Source organism: Globicephala melas, chromosome 4, assembly GCF_963455315.2.
Source record: "Globicephala melas chromosome 4, mGloMel1.2, whole genome shotgun sequence".
Classification (NCBI taxonomy): domain Eukaryota; kingdom Metazoa; phylum Chordata; class Mammalia; order Artiodactyla; family Delphinidae; genus Globicephala; species Globicephala melas.
Window position 1 is genome coordinate 89,364,805 of NC_083317.1, and position 22,514 is coordinate 89,387,318.

General features: G+C 35.7%; 1 protein-coding gene and 1 pseudogene across 5 annotated transcripts in view; both read left to right on the plus strand.

Annotated features, from left to right (window-relative positions):
- Nucleotides 1-22,514, plus strand: part of TBL1XR1 (TBL1X/Y related 1) — a 187,805-nt gene that overhangs the window by 114,704 nt on the left and 50,587 nt on the right. The gene's annotated exons all lie outside the window — the stretch shown is intronic.
- LOC132597257 (translationally-controlled tumor protein pseudogene) lies at nt 503-10,536 on the plus strand (annotated as a pseudogene).

Here is a 22,514-nt window from a genome sequence, read left to right on the forward strand (position 1 = left end):
AAGATGAGGGGACGTGTTAGAGAGTGGCACGCGATGGGAGAGTTGGTGGTTTTGTAATTCTTCAGAGTGGATGAGATCCTTAGTTGGGGTAGTAGAGTGAAGATCAGAGGACTAAAAAAGAAGTCAGCTGTACACATGTAGGGCAGGAAGAAAAATCAGTAAAAGAGATAGAAGAGGACAGAATCAGAAAGTCAAATGCTGGAAGTTTAAAGATTTTTTATTTCAGTCTTCTCAAATGCTGGAAATGGCAAGGAGTGTGAAGTAATGAAAGAGTATGAAGACCTGTTGAATTTCGAGTTGATTAGTGAAGTTATTTAGAGTCCATAAAATTTTAACAGTAACATGTTTTTCTTCATTATATGTGTACATGTATTCTTTTACTTAAATGTGTGGATATGCTTATACTTCTTGTTGTGTACTTTTTTCTTTTGCTCCCTCCTCCATCAGTTTATTGTTTTTTGATGACTTTATAATCCATGAATATTATGAATGTACTATGATCTTGTTTTGATACTCTCCTTTAATGGGCATTCACTGTATTTCCTCCCCCCGCCAACCTTTGCCACTAAAAAAGTGTTCTTAAACATCCTTAAGAACTTGTGCTTTTATTTCTCTGTGTTGTGGAGTATATGTATTAGTTGAACTACGTGACATTGCAGCTGTGTGACCATTGTAACAAACAAACAAAAAAAGGGAAATTCTTATGTTCCAGTCTAGTGTTTTTACTTTTACTAAAAAGTTGCCAGATTGTTTTCCAAAGGGTTTTTTTTCACATTTCCTCTTGCACTATGTGACCTATCCCCACATTCCTGCCAGAAATAAACATTCTAGATCTTTTAAATTTTTACCAATTTTAATGAGTATAATTTTACTCCATGTTACTTTGATATGTATTTTCTTGATATCTAGTGGATCTTTATGTACTCAGATATAGCTGTCTTTTCTTGTATAGTATTTGAGTTTCCAGTCTTGGTTAAAAAGATTTTTTTCCTGCTCTCTAGATTGGACATGTAGCTTCGATGTTTCTTTAAGATGTGTTGATATATGTGAAGTATCTGTGTATATGTACACACATACACATATATACACAAACATACACATTTTTGTGCTTTAAATATTTTGGAATTAAGTTTTGTCTAGAGTAAAACGTGGGCCCACTTTTATTTCCTCTCAGATGGATAATTACTTGTGACAGCTCAAGTCTGCACAATAATGCAGCCTCTTCCTTTGTTCAGATCTTTGTATTTTTCAATTGACTATTATGTTTGGTCACATAAATCTGTGCCTTTCTTGTTAGTTTCTTTTGTAAATATTTAATAGTTTTTTGCTCTTGTAAGTGGAATATTTATTTTCTCATCTGTATAGGTGCTTACTACTGGAGCAGAAAAAAGCTATTGTTTTTGTTAGCCACTGTATTAAATTCCTTTACAAAGGGCTAGTGATTTTACTAGTTAAATAGTATATGTAGGAGACCCAACAAATTACAGATTCAATGTTAGAGACTATTTTTTCTCTTTTGTATCTTTTTCTACTACTTCCTCAGAGAGGCAGCACAAGATAATAGGATGAATAAAAATAAAGATTTTTGAATTGAGCAAATAATCAAGGAAGTTCTAATAACTTTTACCAAAGAATTAAAGCCATCTGAGATTGAGGGGCTTTTAGTGAGATAGGGCCCCTAAGAGAAGTTAAAATTTTTGAAAATCCATGATGGCAAATCTGATAAGGAAGTTAAAAACCTAATAAAATGATTGTCAAATAGCTCAGAGGTTGCAGAATGGTTTTAGACACAACATGGTTCGGGATTTACATAAGTTACAGTGCTTGAGTTGGAATTGGTAAGACTACGTGAGTTAAATGTCACAGTTCTTGAAATGTCTGATCAGTAGCTTTGCATGAAAATGGAGGGAATGCAGATACAGTTAAGGAGGATGATGTGGGATTGGAGGACACTGAGAAGCATGAGTAACATGACGTTATCTTGAAAATCTGTTCAATTAGAAACTGAGTAGAGAGGACAGACAGCAGAAGCAAGAAGAACTACAGTTCTTCGGCCTGTGGAAGGAAAACCACATTCACAGAAAGATAGAAAAAATGAAAAGGCAGAGGACTTTGTACCAGTTGAAAGAACAAGGCAAAACCCCAGAAAAACAACTAAATGAAGTGGACATAGGCAACCTTCCAGGAAAGAATTCAGAATAATGATAATGAAGATGATCCACGACCTCGGAAAAAGAATGGAGGCAAAGATCGAGAAGATGCAAGAAATGTTTAACAAAGACCTAGAAGAATTAAGGAACAAACACCTAGAAGAATTAAAGAACAAACAAACAGAGATGAACAATACAATAATTGAAATGAAAACTACACTAGAAGGAATCAATAGCAGAATAACTGACGCAGAAGAATGGATAAGTGACCTGGAAGACACAGTGGTGGAATTCACTGTCGTGGAACAGAGTAAAGAAAAAAGAATGAAAAGAAATGAAGACAGCCTAAGAGACCTCTGGGACAACATTAAATGCAACAACATTCACATTATAGGGGTCCCAGAAGGAGAAGAGAGAGAGAAAGGACCCGAGAGAATATTTGAAGAAATTAGAGTTGAAAACTTCCCTAAAATGGGAAAGCAAATAGCCACCCACGTCCAGGAAGCACAGAGCGTCCCAGGCAGGATAAACCCAAGGAGAAACACATAATAATCAAATTGACAAAAATTAAAGACAAATTATTGAAAGCAACAAGGGAAAAATGACAGATAATGGACAAGGGGACTTCCATAAGGTTAACAGCTGATTTCTCAGCAGAAACTCTACAAGCCAGAAGGGATGTATTTAAAGTGATGAAAGGGAAGAACCTAACACCAAGATTACTCTACCCAGCAAGGATCTCATTCAGATTCGACAGAGAAATCAAAAGCTTTACAGACAAGCAAAAGATAAGAGAATTCAGCACCACCAAACCAGCTCTACAACAAATGCTAAAGGAACTTCTCTAAGTGGGAAACACAAGAGAAAAAAAGGATCTACAAAAATAAACCCAAAACAATTAGGAAAATGGTAATAGGAACATACATATCGATCATTGCCTTAAACGTGAATGGATTAAATGCTCCAACCAAAAGACACAGGCTCATAGAATGGATACAAAATGGATATATGCTGTCTACAAGAGACCCATTTCAGACCTAGGAACACATACAGACTGAAAGGGGATGAAAAAAGATATTCCATGCAAATGGAAATCAAAAGAAAGCTGGAGTAGCAATACTCGTTTCAGGTAAGATAGACTTTGAAATAAAGAATGTTACGAGAGACAAGGAAGGACACTACATAATGATCAAGGGATCAATCTGAGAAGAAGATACAACAATTATATGTGCACCTGACTTAGTAGCACCTCAATGCATAAGGCAACTGCTAACAGCTATAAAAGAGGAAATCAACAGTAACACAGTAATAGTGAGGGACTTAAACACCTCACTTACACCAATGGACAGATCATCCAGACAGAAAATTAATAAGGAAACACAAGCTTTAAATGACACAACAGACCAGATAGATTTAATTGATACTTATAGGATATTCCATACGAAAACAGCGGATTACACTTTCTTCTCAAATGCACATGGAACATTATCCAGGATTGTTCACATCTTGGGTCACAAATCAAGCCTTGGTAAATTTAGGAAAATTAAAAGCAAATGAAGCATCTTTTCTGACCAAAACGCCATGAGGTTAGAAATCAATTACAGGGGAAAAAAAACATCACAAACACATGGAGGCTAAACAACATGTTACTAAATAACCAAGAGATCACTGAAGAAATCAAAGAGGAAATCAAAAAATACCTAGAGACAAATGACAATGAAAACACGATGATCCAAAACCTATGGGATGCAGCAAAAACAGTTCTAAGAGGGAAGTTTATAGCAACACAAGCCATCTCAAGAAACAAGAAAAATCTCAAACAATCTAACCCTACACCTAAAGGAACTAGAGAAAGAAGAACAAACAAAACCCAAAGTTAGTAGAAGGAAAGAAATCTTAAAAATCAGAGCAGAAATAAATGGAATAGAAACAAGAAAACAATAGCAAAGATCAATGAAAATAAAATCTGGTTCTTTGAGAAGATAAACAAAGTTGATGAACCATTAGCCAGACTCATCAAGAAAAAGAGGGAGAGGACTCAAATCAATAAAATTAGAAATGGAAAAGGAGAAGTTACAAAGGACATAGCAGAAATACAAAGCATCCTGAGAGATTACTACAAGCAACTCTATGCCAATAAAATGGACAACGTGGAAGAAATGCACAAATTCTTAGAAAGGTATAACCTTCCAAGACTGAACCAGGAAGAAATAGAAAATATGAACAGACCAATTACAAGTAATGAAATTGAAACGGTGATTAAAAATCTTCCAGCAAACAGAAGTCCAGGACCAGATGGCTTCACAGGTGAATTCTGTCAAACATTTAGAGAAGAGCTAACATGCATCCTTCTCAAACTCTTCCAAAAAATTGCAGAGGAAGGAACACTCCCAAACTCATTCTATGAAGCCACCATCACCCTGATACCAAAATGAGACACACATACTACAAGAAAAAATTACAGACCACTATCACTGATGAATATAGATGCAAAAATCCTCAACAGAATACTAGCAAACAGAATCCAACAACACATTAAAAGGATCATACCAAAAAAAAAAAAAAAAAGGATCATACACCATGATTAAGTGGGGTTTATCCCAGGGATGCAAGGATTCTTCGATGTATGCAAATCAATCAATGTGATACACCATATTAACAAATAGAAGAATAAAAACCATATGTTCATCTCAATAGATGCAGGAAAAGCTTTTGACAAAATTCATCACCCATTTATGATAAAAACTCTCCAGAAGTGGGCATAGAGGGGACCTACCTCAACATAATAAAGGTCGTATACAACAAACCCACAACAAATGTCATTCTCAGTGGTGAAAAACTGAAAGCATTTCCTCTAAGATCAGGAGCAAGACAAGGATGTCCACTCTTGCCACTATTATTCAATATAGTTTTGGAAGTCCTAGCTACGGCAATCAGAGAAGAAAAAGAAAAGGAATACAAATTGGAAAAGAAGAAGTAAAACTGTCACTGTTTGCAGATGACGTGATATTATACATAGAGAATCCTAAAGATGTTATCTGAAAACTACTAGAGCTAATCAGTGAATTTGGTAAAGTTGCAGGATACAAAATTAATGCACAGAAATCTCTTGCATTCCTATACACTAACAGCAAAAGATCAGAAAGAGAATTTAAGGAAACAATCCCATTCACCACTGCAACAAAAAGAATAAAATACCTAGAAATAAACCTACCTAAGAAGGTAAAAGATCTGTACTCAGAAAACTATAAGACACTGATGAAAGAAATCAAAGATGACACAAACAGATGGAGAGGTATACCATGTTCTTGGATTGGAAGAATCAATATTGTGAAAATGACTATACTACCCAAAGCAATCTACAGATTCAGTGCAATCCCTATCAAATTACCAGTGGCATTTTTTATAGAACTGGAACAAAAAAATCTTAAAATTTGTATGGAGCCACAAAAGACCCGGAATAGCCAAAGCAGTCTTGAGGGAAAAAAACAGAGCTGGAGGAATCAGACTCCCTGACTTCAGACTATACTACAAAGCTATCGTAATCAAGACAATATGGTACTGGCACAAAAACAGAAATATAGATCAATGGAACAGGATAGAAAGCCCTGAGATAAACCCACGCACCTGTGGTCTACTAATCTATGACAAAGGAGGCAAGGCTCTACAATGGAGAAAAGACAGTCTCTTCAGTAAGTGGTGCTGGGAAAACTGGACAGCTACATGTAAAAGGATGAAATGAGAACACTCCCTAACACCATACACAAAAATAAACTCAAAATGGATTAAAGACCTAAATGTAAGACCGGACACTATAAAACTCTTAGAGGAAACATAGGAAGAACACTCTTTGACATAAATCACAGTAAGATCTTTTTTGATCCACCTCCTTGAGTAATGGAACTTAAAACAAAATAAACAATTGGGACCTAATGAAACTTAAAAACTTTTGCAAAGCAAAGGAAACTACAAACAAGACAAAAAGGCAACCCTCAGAATGGGAGAAAATATTTGTAAATGAATTAATGGACAGAGTATTAATCTGCAAAATATATAAATAGCTCACGCAGCTGAACATTAAATAACAAACAACCCAATCCAAAAATGGGCAGAAGACCTTAATAGACATTTCTCCAAAGAAGGCATACAGATGGCCAAGAAGCACATGAAAAGCTGCTCAGCATCACTAATTATTACAGAAATGCAAATCAGAACTACAATGAGGTATCACCTCACACCAGTTAGAATGGGTATCATCATAAAATCTACAAACAACAAATGCTGGAGAGGGTGTAGAGAATAGGGAACCCTCTTGCACTGTTTGTGGGAATGCAAATTGATACAGAGCCACTATGAAGAACAGTATGGAGGTTCCTTAAAAAAGTAAAAATAGAATTACCGTATGATCCAGCAATCCCACTACTCGGCATATATCCAGAGAAAACCATAATTCAAAAAGACACATGCACCCCAATGTTCATTGCAGCACTGTCTACAATAGCCAGGTCATGGAAGCAACCTAAATGTCCGTTGACATTTGAATGGGTAAAGATGTGGTACATATATACAATGGAATATTACTCAGCCATAAAAAGGAATGAAATTGTAGAGATGTGGATGGATCTAGAGACTGTCGTACAGAGTGAAGTACGTCAGAAAGAGAGAAACAAATATTGTATATTAATGCATATATGTGGAACCTGGAAAAATGGTACGAATGAACTGGTTTTCAGGACAGAAATAGAGACACAGATGTAGAGAAGAAACGTATGGACACCAAGGGGGAAAGTGGCAGGGGGGTGGTGGTGGGATGAATTGGGAGATTGCGATTGACATGTACACACTGATATGTGTAAAATAGATAACTAATAAGAATTTTAAAAATTCAGAAAAATAAGTATAAAAAAAGAAACTGAGTAGATCAAAGATACAAGGAGTTTACAGTGAAAAAGAGGATGTGTGTGTTTTGTTTTGTTTACAGTTACAGGATTTAAAGATAAAGAAGTTTTTGAAGTGTGTAGTGTGATGTCGGCATGGTTTGTATGACCCGAGGAACTTGTTAAGATCGACATGCCTGGGCTGTACTTCTGACTTGCTGACCCTGAATTAAGAGTTTTCCGAGCTGTCACAAAGTTTATGACATTACTTTGAAGAAGCTGCCACAGGTGATTTTGATATACCACACTAAGCAAGAGTCACTAGTGGGCTAGAAACTGGAATGTGGCCTTTTTCTTTCTTCCACCCCTTTCTCCAAAAAAAAAAAAAAAAAAAAAAAAAAAATGGAGATACAAGTTATTGAAGTTGAGAGGGTAATAGAGATCAATATAGGGGTGGATGAGAAGGAACATTGAGTTGTAGTCATCACTGAAGATTATCCTTTGGTCTTTTTAAATACTACTGACTAGTGGGAAAAAAAAACATTATTTATTTTCAACAAATAATAATTGGGTGCCTCTTATGAATCGGGCTATATTTCAGGCATAATTAGTGAATATTAAGGATTAAGTGTGTCCTTTCCCATAGCTTGCATTTTTTTTAGCTTGCATTTTTTAATAGACATAAATAAGCTATCATTCCTAGAGTATTTAATTGCGTCACCACAGTGTTTGAAGTATCTAACCTATCCCACACATTGTATGATCCAGTATGGTTTCTTTAGCGTAGTGGTCTATGTAAATAAAAAATTAATTTTGTAATGAATGTTTTCATTTGCTGCTATTACCTCTAACTGCTTTTTTATTGTTGTAAGTATTGCCCTGAAAGTTTCCTTTACCACTAATATAAGGAGGGACAGAAAAAAGAGGTGAACCCATTTCCATTACATAATGGAAAGGAGGAGCATTCTTTCAGTTCTGGCAGTCTTGAGTTTCAGCACAATATGCTTCTTAAATACAGAACAATTGAAAAGAAAATAATTCTAGACTCTTACCTACTGGCTGTGAATAGGTTGAAAACCTTTCCTATATTAGATAACCCTGTGATAACTGATCGAGTAACCAGAAACTGAGAAAAGTGATGGAGATTCTTCTTTGTTTCATCTTCTCACTCTTCCTCTCCAAACCCAAATCTCTATATAAGTTTTGATAATAGCAGATGCTCTGCGCTCATGTCTGTTTTGCAATCACTATTTTCATGGGTTCAGTTTTGCATACTGCTCATATCTAGTACTGTAGCCATCCATTTTAGGTTTTTTTAAACCAGTTTTTTAAGGAGAAAATGAGTGTATATTTACATGTAAATGTTTTGAGGTTTTAATTAATAGGGGCAACCTAAACCAGGAGGAGAAAAAAATCTCTTGTTCCCTTCAGCTCTAAAGCCTATGATTCTTAATATTTTATATATTATAGGTTGTATCAGTTAACAGTTATTTTATACCAGCAGGCCCAAAGAAAATAGTACTTTTTTCCTGATTTGTGTTATATTTATTATAATTTATGTTTTGGGCTTTTAGGTCAGTAGAGTACTTATAAAATGCTGAGAAACCTTTCAGGAGAGTGAAAATAGGTATGATTTGTGGGAACAATTCTTAAAAATTTATATGACAGTTCAAATGCTCATTGTTTCTAACTTATATATTCATTTTCATTATAACATATTTTATATGTAACATTTTTATCATAACAATTACTCTTTTTATAACTATATAGGTATTTTAATTGAGGTTGAGTGTTTTTGAGATCAGTGGCCTAAACAGAACGTCATATTTTTTTGAAAGAATGTTTCTTTTTCCTTTTGTTCAGAGAATTGTATAAGAAAATTCTGCTCCAAAAAGCAGTTTTTAGTTACATAATTGAGATTAAAAACAAAGATTAACTTTTCCTCTGCCCCTGAAGCACACCGTGCTCACTCTGAGCTCCAGGCTCCTACTAAGCTAGCGCCGCCGTCATCTCCCCCAGTCCCCATTATGATTATCTACCGGGACCTCATGAGCCGTGATGAGATGTTCTCCGACATCTACAAGATCCGGGAGGTTGCTGACAGGCTGTGTCTGGAGGTGGAGGGAGATGATGGTCAGTAGGACAGAGGGTGACATTGATGACTCACTTATTGGTGGAAATGCCTCTGCTGAAGGACCCAAGGGTGAAGGTACTGAACACAGTAATCACTGGTGTCGATATTGTCATGAACCATCACTTGCAGAAAACCAGCTTCAAAAAAGAAGCCTACAAGGAGTACATCAAAGATTACATGAAGTCAGCCAAAGGGAAACTTGGAGGACAGGGACCAGAAAGAGTAAAAAACCTTTTATGACAGGGGCTGCAGAACAAATCAAACACATCCTTGCTAATTTCAAAAACTGTCAGTTCTTTATTGGTGAAAACGTGAATCTAGATGGCATGGTAGCTCTGCTGGACTATTGTGAGGATGTGTGACCCCACATATGATTTTCTTTAAGGATGATCTAGAAATGGAAAAATGGTAACAAATTTGGCAGTTACTTTGGATCTGTCACCTGTCATCATAACTGGCTGGCTGCTCCTTTTCATCCACACGACACCAGGACTTAGAGAAATGGGACTGATGTCATCTTGAGCTCTGCGTTAGTTTTGACGGTGATTTATTTGGAGCTGAGGCATTGCTTTCGAGAAAAAATACGTCATGTAGTTTGTCTAAAAATAAAATGCATTTAAACTAAAAAAAAAAGATTAAATATCTGATTGTAATCAAGGGGTTTTACTATACTAGTAAGAAAACTTACTACTAATTCCTTGGTGTTTTTGAAGTAAACTGATTCTGAAGTTGTCTCTGGGTGTAGACAGTATTCTCTTTTCCCTAAATGTGTTTCCTTCTCCAAAAAAGAGATGAGGTTGAGAGCAATGAGAAGAAAAGCACTTTCACTCGCTCAGTTGTTTTGTGTGTGTGTGCAGTTTTTGTTTTTTTTTTAACTCTTGAGCACCTAGCATGCCTTTGCATCATATTGAAGGAAAAAGGCTATTCTAATACCTGTACTTGGGAAGCAGAAAATTGATCAGCAATTTGATCGTCTGGTGAAAACCCTTGGAATATGTCTAGATGAATTTATACCAAGTCATCTTATCTGGAGTTGTTTACTATCCAGAGAAAGAGTCAAGCCCGGGATTTCATATTCAAATCAGGATCAGAAAACTAGGATACATGTTGAGTATGAAATAAGTCATTGTATTGTCTCTGCACTCACTACCCTCATCCTTATAGATTTCCTTATCCTTCCCATTCATTACTGTGGAGAAAAGGCTAGGCTTCATATGTTACAGTGGTCTAGAAAAGATGAAAGGCTTACGAGAAACTGGAAGAGATAAAGAGAATTAAAATTTTTCTTTTGCCTTCCAAATGACATTTTCAGATGGTTACTTTTAAACAGAATCCAAACAAGGTCTGCACACTGCTTTTGGTTGCTAAATTTCAGTCTCTTCCACCTGTTGGTAGAAAAAAATTTGTCCTGTCAAATTCCCCACATTCTGGATTTGGATGATCACATCATTGTGGTATTACTAATACATTCTACTGTCCTCCTGTAACTTCTGTAAAGTGCTAGTTGAGGTATGATTAAATTCACTTTTAATTCTTTGATCACGAAGTCTTTTCTTCCTTCTGCCTCACACCATGGGGCATACACCATCTGGTTGTATCACTTTCGGTGGTGTTGATGTTGATTGGTGGATTTAGTTGTTGTTAGTCTGATCTATCCATTATAAAGTTCCACATCAGATATTCCCCTGGTGGTCTTAGTGTCCATTAATGATTGTTGCCTAGATTCTTTATTTTCTTAGGGATAGAAAATTGTTGTTTTAATTATATCATTGTTTTTGCATTGATTAGCTGGAATTCTGTGAAGAAGGACTCTTCCTTGTCAAGTATTGGGATACTGAACTAGAACTTGCACAGCAAAAGCAGGGTATGTGCTTGAGTTGTTTTAGTTGTCAGTTTTTAGACTGATGAGTTGGTGGTGCCCTCTCAAGGTGACCAGTGCTGTGAAGTTTATTTTTAATTTTTATAATCTCATGGATTAAGAACTATTTTTGAGGTGTTTTAATCCACTGCGATTCCTGTCTCCTTTTGACGTGACACACGTGGCCTTCGGTTGTTTCCTTGCTTTCTTGCATGGCAAGATGTTCCAGGTTTTCTGCTTCAGCCCTGAAATTGGTCTTTCCTCCAAAGCATTCCTATTTTTATGAGAAGTGTTTATTTAGAGACTACAATGAAAGCATGGAGTGCTTTTAACTACTAGGTTGTCATTAATTGCTGCTAGGCCTTTTTGGAACAAGGAAATGCGTATTTAGTAAGAGAAATAAATCACAAATTCCTGCTTATATTTCAATTCAAATTTAAGATTACTATAGGGTTTTAAAGCTTGATTTGTGTGAATTTTATTGAAAATACATCTGTATTATAAACATGAAAATAATTTTAATTTTTTGTATGCAGTTCCATCAGATAAATGATTTTTATAAAAGTAAAACGACCAAACTTATTTATTATCAAGAAAAATTGTTCCTTGAGATAATGTGACACATTCATCCTCTGCCTTCTCATCCTTCCTAGCATATTGCTATATATCTTTCAGGTGTAGCCAGCTTGAGGAGTACAGACAGTACTATACCATGAAGAGAAAATGAAAAGATTTTTACTGCTTCTCTATTCGTATATATTTTTTTCCTTTCTGAAAATTTTGATTTGTAATGGATTTAACATAATTTCTTATTTGTTTTATATATATTTATAAAAATATTCAAATTAGTAATGCTAAAGAATTACTATAATAAGACTACAGAAAGAAGTTTAAACTTTCTTTGTGATTCTTTTTTGTCCCTGGGTTATATCCTCTAGGGATATATGCAGTCAAAATACTACTTTAAAGTATGTTAGTTTTCTTTATGATTATAAATAATTTCACTGGTTTACAAAAATAAAGATTTATTTTCCAAATATTTTGCATGTAGATAATGTGGGTTGGCTGTGCCTCTGTTCTGTGTCTTCTCATTTGGGGATCCAGGCTTTCAGAGCAGGCGCCATGTAGAACATGCTCATTCATGTGGCAGAAGAAAAGAGTAAGAGCACTGGCAGAGACTTTTTTTTTTTTTTTAAGATTTTTTTTGATGTGGACCACTTTTAAAGTCTTTATTGAATTTGTTGCAATATTGTTTCTGTTTTGGTGTTTTGGCCATGAGGCATGTGGGATCTTAGCTCCCCAGCCAGGGATCGAACCTGCACCTCCTGCATTGGAAGGCAGAGTCTTAACCACTGAACTGCCAGGGAAGTCCCTGGCAGATACTTTTAATACCTCTTAAAGCTGTGATTGGACAGCTCATCTACTCAGTTTCCGTTGGCCAAATTATGTCACATAGCCAGGGTCCAAGGGTTACTGTGGGGATGAATAACTCTTGCAGGAAAAGAGAAGAGTGATTAAATTCTGAACAGTAATACATTTGACGACATAAAGTTACTTAAATTATTCCATGCATGTTGATGCCATCATAGTTAACATAATTAGTGTTGGTCTGAATTTTGTTTTAAAGGGATTTTATCTGATAGCCAAGCTAGAGAGATAACTGAAGGTCAGGGGAAAAGGCTTTTTTGTTAGCCTTCGTTTACAGCTGCCATCTACACTTTTGGAGGGGTAAAATGATGGCATCTTTGTTTACTAATCCTGGGCTTTCTCTGCTTAATGACTGTTATAGGTTGAATTGTGTCTTCTGAAATTCATTAGTTGAAGTGCAAACCCCCAGTACCTCAGACTATAACCTTATTTGGAAATAGGGTCTTTACAGAGATAATTATGTTAAAATGAGGTTATTAGAGTAGGCTCTAATCCAATATGACTGTTGTCCTTATAAAAATAGGAAATTTGGACACAGACACACAGGAAAAACAGTGTGAAGAGCCACAGGGAGATATGGCAAGGTGGCTAGAGTAATACATCCAAGGAGCCAAGGAAGCTAGGAGAGACCCTTCCTCAGCACCTTCAGAAGGAGCCCTGCCAACACCTTGATGTTTGGACTTCTGACTTCCAAAACTGTAAGGCAATAAATTTCTGCTGTACGCCACCTTATCTGTGGTACTTTGTTATGGCAGCACTAGGAAACTAGTACAGTGATGTAGTTTGACAATGCTGTCCAGTTTGGCTTGATTGTAAGGGTATTGGAAGAAATATAAGCTATACCTTTAGGTTACTATATCAGAAGGGACTTTATTGTCAGGCTAAAGAATTTTGGACTTTGCTAAAGGTGTGCCTTAAAATAGAAGTTTGGCAGTCAAGGCTAGAAGAAACTAGCTTGAGAGTAGTTTATTCTTTTAACCTTTATAGTTTAGTAATGGAGTAGTTTGCTGCTGAGGAGATGAAAGAGGAAGGATGCTCTGTTTAAAGTACCTTCAAATCTGTTGTCCTTTCAAGCTCTGAAAAGGTGCAACATAGTTGAGTTAGTTCTCTCTAAGCTGGAGTTCTTTGTTTAACTGCATACCACTAAATTTTATAGTTGATTTGTTAGGGGAGTTTTGAAACTTAAGTGTATGAGTTGAATTATGTCCCCTCAAAGATATGTTGAAGTTGTAACCCCTGGTACTTGTGAATGTGACCTTATCTGGAAATAAGATTTTTGCAGATGTAATTAAGATGAGGTCATTAGGGTGGGTCCTTTTTCCACTGTGACTGATGTTCTTATAAAAAGAGGGAAACTTGAACACGCACCTAGGAGAAGGGCATGTGGTATGTGAAGACACAGACACAGTGGGAAGATGGCCATGCGAAGATGGAGACAGGGATTGGGTTGCCACAGGTCAAGGAATGGCTGGGGCTACTACCCAAAACTGGAAGAGGCAAGGGAAGATATCAGAGTGCTTTCAGTTGAGTAAACAGGACTTCCCAAACTTTGCTCTGCCCTGTATTCACCTGGAAATCTTTTAAAAATATTGCTATCTGGCTCCCACCTCCAGAGATTGTGGTTTAATAAGTATGGGATGCTACATGGACAGCAGGCTTTTTAAAAGTTCCCCAGATGATTTAATGTGCAGCAAATTTTGAAGAACCATGGGGCTAAACCTTCTAGCTTAGTCATATATTCTCCCAGGTCCCTCTGCGCATGCAGTTTTGATTAGCCTCTAAGTAATGCACTTCCCCCTCCCCCCACCAAATTTGATTGTGCCTTGGCCTGTCATGATTTTTTTTTTAATGTTGTATTCTATTCTGTTCTTGCCAGCTGGTTAGGCATGTGATTATATTCATCTTCATATATGATGAATTATTTATAAAGTTGTTCTAAGATGTCTATTTGTATTAAAACATCAAATACATTTAAAATTTTTCTAAGTCATATATGTATATCTGCTTTTGAAGGTTGAATTATATTAGTGTTACATAAGTTGCAAGTAAATGAAAAAATAACTTAAATTTGTGTTGAAATAGACTAGTATTTCATGAATTATACAAGTAGTATAATTATTCAAATCATTATTGACCATTTCCTACAGGATTATATTAGGAATGATAAATTGAAGGACCTGAAAACATCCACCTCCTCGAATATTTCTTTTTGTCTTCAGGTCTCCCACTTTATATCATTTTTTTCACGTTGTTAGATCACAAAGTGAGTAACATCCAACATCTATAGATATATTCTGGGTTAGTAATTTCTCCGTGAGAAATTAAAAACTTTTTTGTCCATGTGGTAGTCTAAAAATAAAATAATATACATAACACACTTTAGATCATCTGGGTGGCCACTTTGTAACAAAGTAAGACCATTTGTGTTTATTTTAATCCTGTAGTAGACATTGTACATAAAGTACCTTGGTATTTTATTTTTTTTAATTTTCTTTTTTAATTTTGGCTGAGTTGGGTCTTTGTTGCTGTGCGCGGGCTTTCTCTAGTTGTGGCGAGCAGGGACTACTCTTTTGTTGCAGTGCGCAGGCTTCTCATTGCAGTGGCTTCTCTAGTTGCAGAGCATGGGCTCTAGGTGCGCGGGCTTCAGTAGTTGTGGCTCACGGGCTCTAGAGCGCAGGCGCTCAGTAGTTGTGGTGCACGGGCTTAGTTGCTCTGCGACATGTGGGATCTTCCCGAACCCCAGGGCTTGAATGTGTGTCCCCTGTATTGGCAGGTGGATTCTTAACCACTGCGCCACCAGCGAAGCCCAGTACCTTGGTATTGATAGGTAGTTTTTTTTTTTCATTTTATAGTTGGAAGTGCTTTCAGATGAGGACCATGCCTAGTGTTTTTATTTATATTTATATGTTAGTAACAATAAAATATACAAACCAACTCTTGGGACTAGTGTGTTACTTTGTTTTCTTATAGAAGGTACTTGGTATTACTCAAATTTGAGAAACACTGAGTTAAGGTAATGTAATTTATGCATTTGTTATAAGTTCCTTGGAAAGCAGGACATCAAGCCATTATTATTCATTGACATTTTGTTACATCAGATTGTTAAGGTTGTCATCTACCTAACTTTAAGGGATGAAATGTATTTGTTGGCTGTGTTGGTTGGGGACCTAGTGTAGAAAACCTAGAGTACAACTACCGATTGAGGAGGGCAGGGGCTCAGCTGGTTTTAGATTGTAGGGGGTCAGAGGTGGGGCTCAGGGGGAAGCTGGAGGGAGTTGTCAAGGCAGAGAGTTTCATTGGTAGAGTAGTGCTAAGTACTGGAGTGCTAAGTATTAGAGTGCTCGGAAAGGAGACTAGTCTGGGGAAAGGATGATGGGAGATCCTGGGGACAGCTGTGTTTACCCAGCAATTCTGCCTGGGCCTAGGTTTCTCTACCTGGCAAAAGGGTGGTAATAGCTTATATACAATATCAAAAAGAAGGGAAACCCGATTAGCTTAGGCTTGAATTTCTTCTAATATATCCGCGGCGGTTATTGATATGGTTAGGAGTAGCAAAATGAGTGTGGATTAGTTACTTGCCGTTATTAAACACAGATGTGCCTCTGTTTCCAGGATCTCCACTCCCCACATCTCCTCTGCGTCTTTCTTTTGTGTCCTCACAGTGCAGAGAGGCAGGTATGGAATTTGTACCATGTATAGCCTGGAAATCTGACTATAAATAATTGCAGATTTGTTGCTCAGCTAGCTGTCTCCTTTTATTTCTCATGTAGCTAACAGATGGAGTATATGATTTAATTGATTCTGTAGTGCCAAGGCCCTGCATTATTTGTTTCCATGTATATGGTGAAGAAGGCTGCCATTGTTTGCAGTGTTGAATGTATTCTCTTTAGGAAACAAAGGCTGCAAGACAGAGACCAGCTTCATGTTTCAGTTGTTGGGGAAGGGATTGAAGCCCTTTGGAACCTGCCACTTAACACAGATGTGAGGCTGGGCAGACATGCAGGATAGTGGGAATCCACACCATTGGAGGAGAAACTGTCACGGGGGTAGTGCTCCTTTACCACAGCCTCCACACCGTTTCACTGCTTTTTGTGAAGGAATTTGATAAAAATATGGGATGCAGCCTGGAATTTGGCTGTGAAGACTATTCTGTACAATATCATTCTTTGTATTAATGGATTTCTGTATTGCAGCATTCAGGGCCTAGAACAGTGCCAGGCTTATATTAGCACTCAGTAAATGTTTGTTGAATGAAGGACAGAGAAACTGAATTTCAGTCAAATTATTGAAATTTACACACAAGCGGGTGTATCTGGAAAGAAGTTCACTTATAGGTGTAGTCTCAGAAAATGTATAATTTTCACTCCTCCGTATTTTAGTTAATAGATTCCATATGTTTTATCAAAACTAGAACTTTTACATGAAGATGTTTATGGCTTTTAAGTACCTTTTTTGTTTATTAGGTATAAATTTACAGGATACCTAATGTAATTCCAATATGAACATAACAGAAATCATACCACTCATGATTTAGGTCATATTATAGTATGAACAATACTGTGGCATAAGAGGTCTATTTCCCCAGGGAAACTCTTGAATTTTTCCAGAAAACATTAGCACCAATATTGCCAAGAGGGAATCAGTTTTTATACTAGCAGGTCTAAAACATTTTAGACATAGTACCTCATTACATTCTTAATTTATTAATGACTCTAGAAAAATTTTCTTTAAATGGGTTATAGCTATCAATATATGCTGCATCAGAAATTAACACTGTGAAGTTTTATAGTTCTAATGCATTTTAACATAACAGTAACAAACCTATCTATAACATGTTAACACACATAATATGTTTTACGGAAAATGATTTTCAAGACAAAAATTTTCCATGAGAAGAGTGGCGTTGTTTTAAATTTTTGGAAGTCCCTGTTTAATCTCTGGTTTAATAGAAGACATCTGGGTTCTCACATCTGCTTCTGCATTCACATGTTGAGATACATTGTTACAGTGGAAATTTAATGGCCTTTCGAGGATAGATAGATGTAATTTTTTTAAATCAAAATAAAAATTCATTTTTCAAATAAATTTGGATGTTCTTTGCTACTACACCAAATCTCAACAAGTGGATAGTTTCTTAAGGGTTAGGTGCAGTGCAAGTTCTGAAAGTGTATCAATGAACATTTTGTATTCTGTTATATTAAAATCCATTAGTCTCTCTTGAACTTTGAATAGATTGTTTTCCTCATGCATAACCTTATGCTAGTCATTGGGAAAATATTTGTTCACTGAGTTATACAAATCTTCCAAATGTTCATTACACAATAGAAAAAACCAGAGTCATTAACATCCCCACTGATCTCATCACAGAAATTTTGGAGTAGTATCAGGAAGCTCTCAAGCTCATGGTGGCTGATAAATTTTCCAAATCCTAATTATCTCTTAAAAGCTTAAGTTTTATTCTTGCCAACAAATATTGTTAGTTGTTTTCTTAAAAGTGACAGATTCACTTTGTTTATTTGCAAGAAAATGTCTGCCAAATTCTCAATCTGAAAAACCATACTTTGTGAGTTGTTTGAAGTAAAAATGGTGTTCCATGAAAAAAGTAGCTAGTTCAGCTTGCAATTCACACATTTTCACAGTGCTTTTCTTTGAGACAACCGTCATTTTAGTGTGCAACAGAAATACTGTATGTGTACTTTTTGTTACAGAGGATATTGAAAAGGTGTAATTTCAGGGTTAAGATTTTAATAAAGTGTTTTTCCTCCTTCATCAAGGAACCTCTCAGTGAAGAATTTTTGTGAGTTTTTTTTTTAAGTGCCTGGTGGTGAATAGTATAATGACTACTAATACTGTAAGGTGTTAGTGCCTTGATTCCTACTAAGGTGTGAGCAGTTTTACCAACTATTGATTTGTAATATCAGTGTAAACATAAATTCAATGAAAAAAGCATATTTTATAACAATATTTTATATTACTGTAAAAATAATTTTGATCTTTAGGACCCCTTAAAAAGTCTTGGGACCCCAGGGGTCTACAGACCTCATTTCTGTACTAAATAAAATAATCAAACTTTGTCATGGGCATGACAAAGATAATGAATCTGGGTTTTAGTTTTGAGCACTTTGAATAGTGTTAGCCGTTGAAGTACATGTACCATGAAACAGAAAGAAGCATCTTTTAATGAGATACTATTAAAAGTCTGTCTTTGCAGTTATAAAGTCTATATAACCTGACTAGGTAGAGTACTTACAAAGGATGGACACGGGAGACCCTTCTCCCCGTGTGGTTATGGAGTGATGTACTTGATTTGTTTCTCTGTTGTGTTTTTTGTCTGTCTGTTTTTTAAACAGAAAATCTTACAGGATAGTTCTACTATTTTCTCTTACCCTGCGAGATTGACCTATGAGGTTTTCATGGTGGAATCCCTTCTCACTCCACCTTTTTCAATAAAACTTTGGAAGCCTACCTCAATTCATATATATCAGCAATTTCTACTCCATTTTCTTTTGCCTTTTGTCTTCAAGATTTACTCATAGCTGGGTTGTGTGTGTGTTGTGGGGGGTGTGTGTGTGTATCAGTCTGCTGAGTTTTAAACTTGGTTTTACATCATCTTCTCTTGATTTGAACAAGCATGTATTGCCCATTGGGATGAATGTGATCTCTTTACATCTTTTTCCCATACTTGGACACCTGATCTATATTAATCATACATCTCTGCTACCAGAACAATCTTCTGCACATTTTTACTATTGCTCTCCCAAAGAATTTACCACGTATCGGTATAACCAGTCCGTGGACACTTGTTTTGATTCACTTAGGGCTTAGTAGTCTTAGTTTTTATCTACTTAGTCTTTTTTTCTTTTGAGGAACCAAAGAATATCTATTCCTTATTCAATAAATTGTTTCATAAATACTGTTATAGGTAGTATTTGTTTACATCTCTTTGAGTTTGTTACACCTGGTACCTTATTCTGTTTATTTTGCCTGCGATATCTCAGTTTTAAGCCAAGTATCCATTCATTCAGGTGACTGTCGTCTTAAAGTTTTAGCTGCATTCCAGTCTTACAGGTCCTTGTAACATTTCTGTTCCAAAGCCAGAATAGTAAGTTTTTAAACTGAGAAAATCCTGTTACCATTCTTATATTGGTTCCCATTCCCACAAACTCAGAGCTTTTCTTGCTACTGGGAGGGGACTAGGGTCTTGATTTTTATTTTCTTACCTGACTTTTCATTTCCAGACTTTTCCTTCCCAAACTGACTGGGAATGACTAATTACTGCTTAATAGTTGAAAAAGACCAGAACTATGGCCTATCTTCTGTTTCCTTAGTGTTTTAATTTCTTGTCCTTCTTTATTCCGCTGTCAGCATACCTTGACTATAATTTATTCAATCATTTAACACATGTTTATTGAATCCATCCTTGAATCATATAGTTTTATATTTTAAAGGGATTTTAGAAGACATCTGTGTGAACGACCACTTTTTTATATGTTTGGGAAGTTGAAATCCACACTTGTGGACTGTGAAGCAGCTCATCAGAGGCTTTTTGGGTATAAAAAGAAAGAGAGCTGTAGCGAGTGTCAGTTGAACTTTAAAGTTGACTCATCCCATAATGCATGCTAGTTTACTCTTCTCAGTCTAGAGAGCTTTGCTGAGACTCTTAAAATTGCTTAATTGGGATTCAAAGTTAGTGTTCCCTATCATCAAGTCAACGACACATGTTCTGTAAAAACAGTTCATTGTTTTGTGAAAACCACAAGGTATTGTGGGCTAAACAAAAATGGGTGATGGGTTGGAATTTACAGACAGGCCAGACTTTGTAAACCCCTGAAATAGATCACAGTTGAATCAAATGATTGACATTAGAAGTCTCAGTTGCTAATGAAAAATTGGTTTGATATACCTTTTGCCTATGCTTTTATATAAGTCAGTATTTATAAAGGATAGCTGGTCCTAATAAGCATTATGCATAATAAGTTCTTAAATATTTCTTAATGAGGTGGACTCATTTATTTTCCCTTTTCCTAATTCCTGGAGATGTCCATCTGAGGTCTGACAGTTTTAAAAATCCTCTCATGCACTTGTAAGCCTATTACAAAATGCTTTATTAAAAATCACTGTGTGATCTGGTACTCTCTTAGCCGGCAAGATTTACATGTAATACTCTGTGTACTTGTACTGACTCAAATCATTGAAGTTTAAAAGTGAAAGAGACTACTGTCTGCTTCACTTTCCTCATTTTCTAGATGAGGAAACAGGCCCAGAAGATTTGTCTAAAATCATACAGGATACCCGAGATCTTATTTGTCTCTCATGTTATCTTTAATTTACACGAGAGCTCTGGATTCCAATGGAAAAGGAAAGGAAAAGCAATTTAGAAGTTTATCCCTTCTCAGTTATGCTTTAAATTCTTAAGATTCACCAACTTTGTTGACCATTAATCTGATAACAAAACAAACAAAGCAACAACAACCAAAAGAAAAAATTCTAACAGCACAAAAATTGCCTACAACTACAGCCATACTTCAGAGATACTGCAGGTTCGGTCAGACCACTATAATAAAACGAGTCACGTGAATTTTTTGGTTTCCCGGTGCATATAAAATTTACCTTTATACAATACCTTAGTCCATTAAGTGTGTGATAATAGCATTATGTCTTAACAGATACATACCTTAATTTAAAAAATACTTTATTGCTAATAAATACCATCATTTTGACAATGCAGGGTTGCCACAGACCTTCAGTTTGTAAAAAAAAAAAAAAAAAAAAAACCAAAACACTTCAGGACAATAAAACGAGGTATGCCCGTGTTAAAAAAAAATAAGAAATCAACATTTATGTAAAATATACATATTGCCAGGTACACTCTTAGTAAAATTATCTGAAAGATGCTCATGTGCCCAAATTGGAAGGTAAAAGTCAGTGCTAGTGCTTGCTAGTTTCCCTTCACAAACTATCTTGTCCACCTATTTTTTTTTAAATTGTATTTGTTTCTCTTGGGTGGGGGTGGGTACTATAGACTTTTTCACTAGGACATTATATTCTCATTATTAAAGATACCCTTAAAAAACTTACATAAAAAATGAGATACAGAACTAATTATTTTAAAAGGATATTTTCTCCTTTTTAATAGTATGAGTAAAAATTATCTCATAAGATTGGGTCTTTAAAAATAATAGTTTAAATTCAGCATTTATCCTAATGTCAAGAGTGGTAGAATTTTTGTTTGTTTTAAGGAAATGCACTACTGTGCTTCTCTTTGGACTTAATGTTACAGGCATCCATGAAAAGACATCCTTAAAATGTCTGACAAATAAACCATGGTTGTAGTCCAGGGCTAATGCTCTATGAAATGTATGTCTGCTGTTGTCATTAATGCTTTAAGAAATCAGTCAAATGATTTGGTTTTATTGTACTGGGTTTTATATTTTGTTTTAAATTTGGTTAGTATTAAAATACGCTGAAATACATATTTCAGTTAGAGCTTAATGTTTTTTTCTTGAGATTATGTGTTTCTAAATCCTGATTTGTTGCATTTTATGATTTACAAAAGTAAGTTTTGTAAACATGATTTCATTTAGTGTAATACAATTTTGTGAAATCTTAATTTAACATTGCAAAAGTTCAGAATGTACCTTATACACATTTTAAGCTATATTGCTAAAGACTTCAGAACTAAGTCTCAGAATACACCTTACTTCGTTGTACCATATTTTATGTACACAAAAGTGTTATTACCTAACATTAGTAGGATTTTAATTACTGTTTTTAATGTAGTGGGGAATTAAGCATAATGCAGTTTTTTTGTGCTGTTCATGAGAGTGTTGCATGGGGAGTGGGTGGAGGAGACAAGCGGGTACTGTGGGGAAGAGGATTATGAAGTGTTAATGCATCCTGTTAATGTCATCTTTGACAATTACAGGACAGGATAGGTTCCTAAAGACAGAGGCAAATTTTCAGAAAGGCAGAGCCTAGCAATCGTGAACTTAACATTGGTAATTTTAAAGTTCTCCAGTGAATGATCAGAGTTTTACAGAATTTGTGATGATAGGTATGTATCAGTT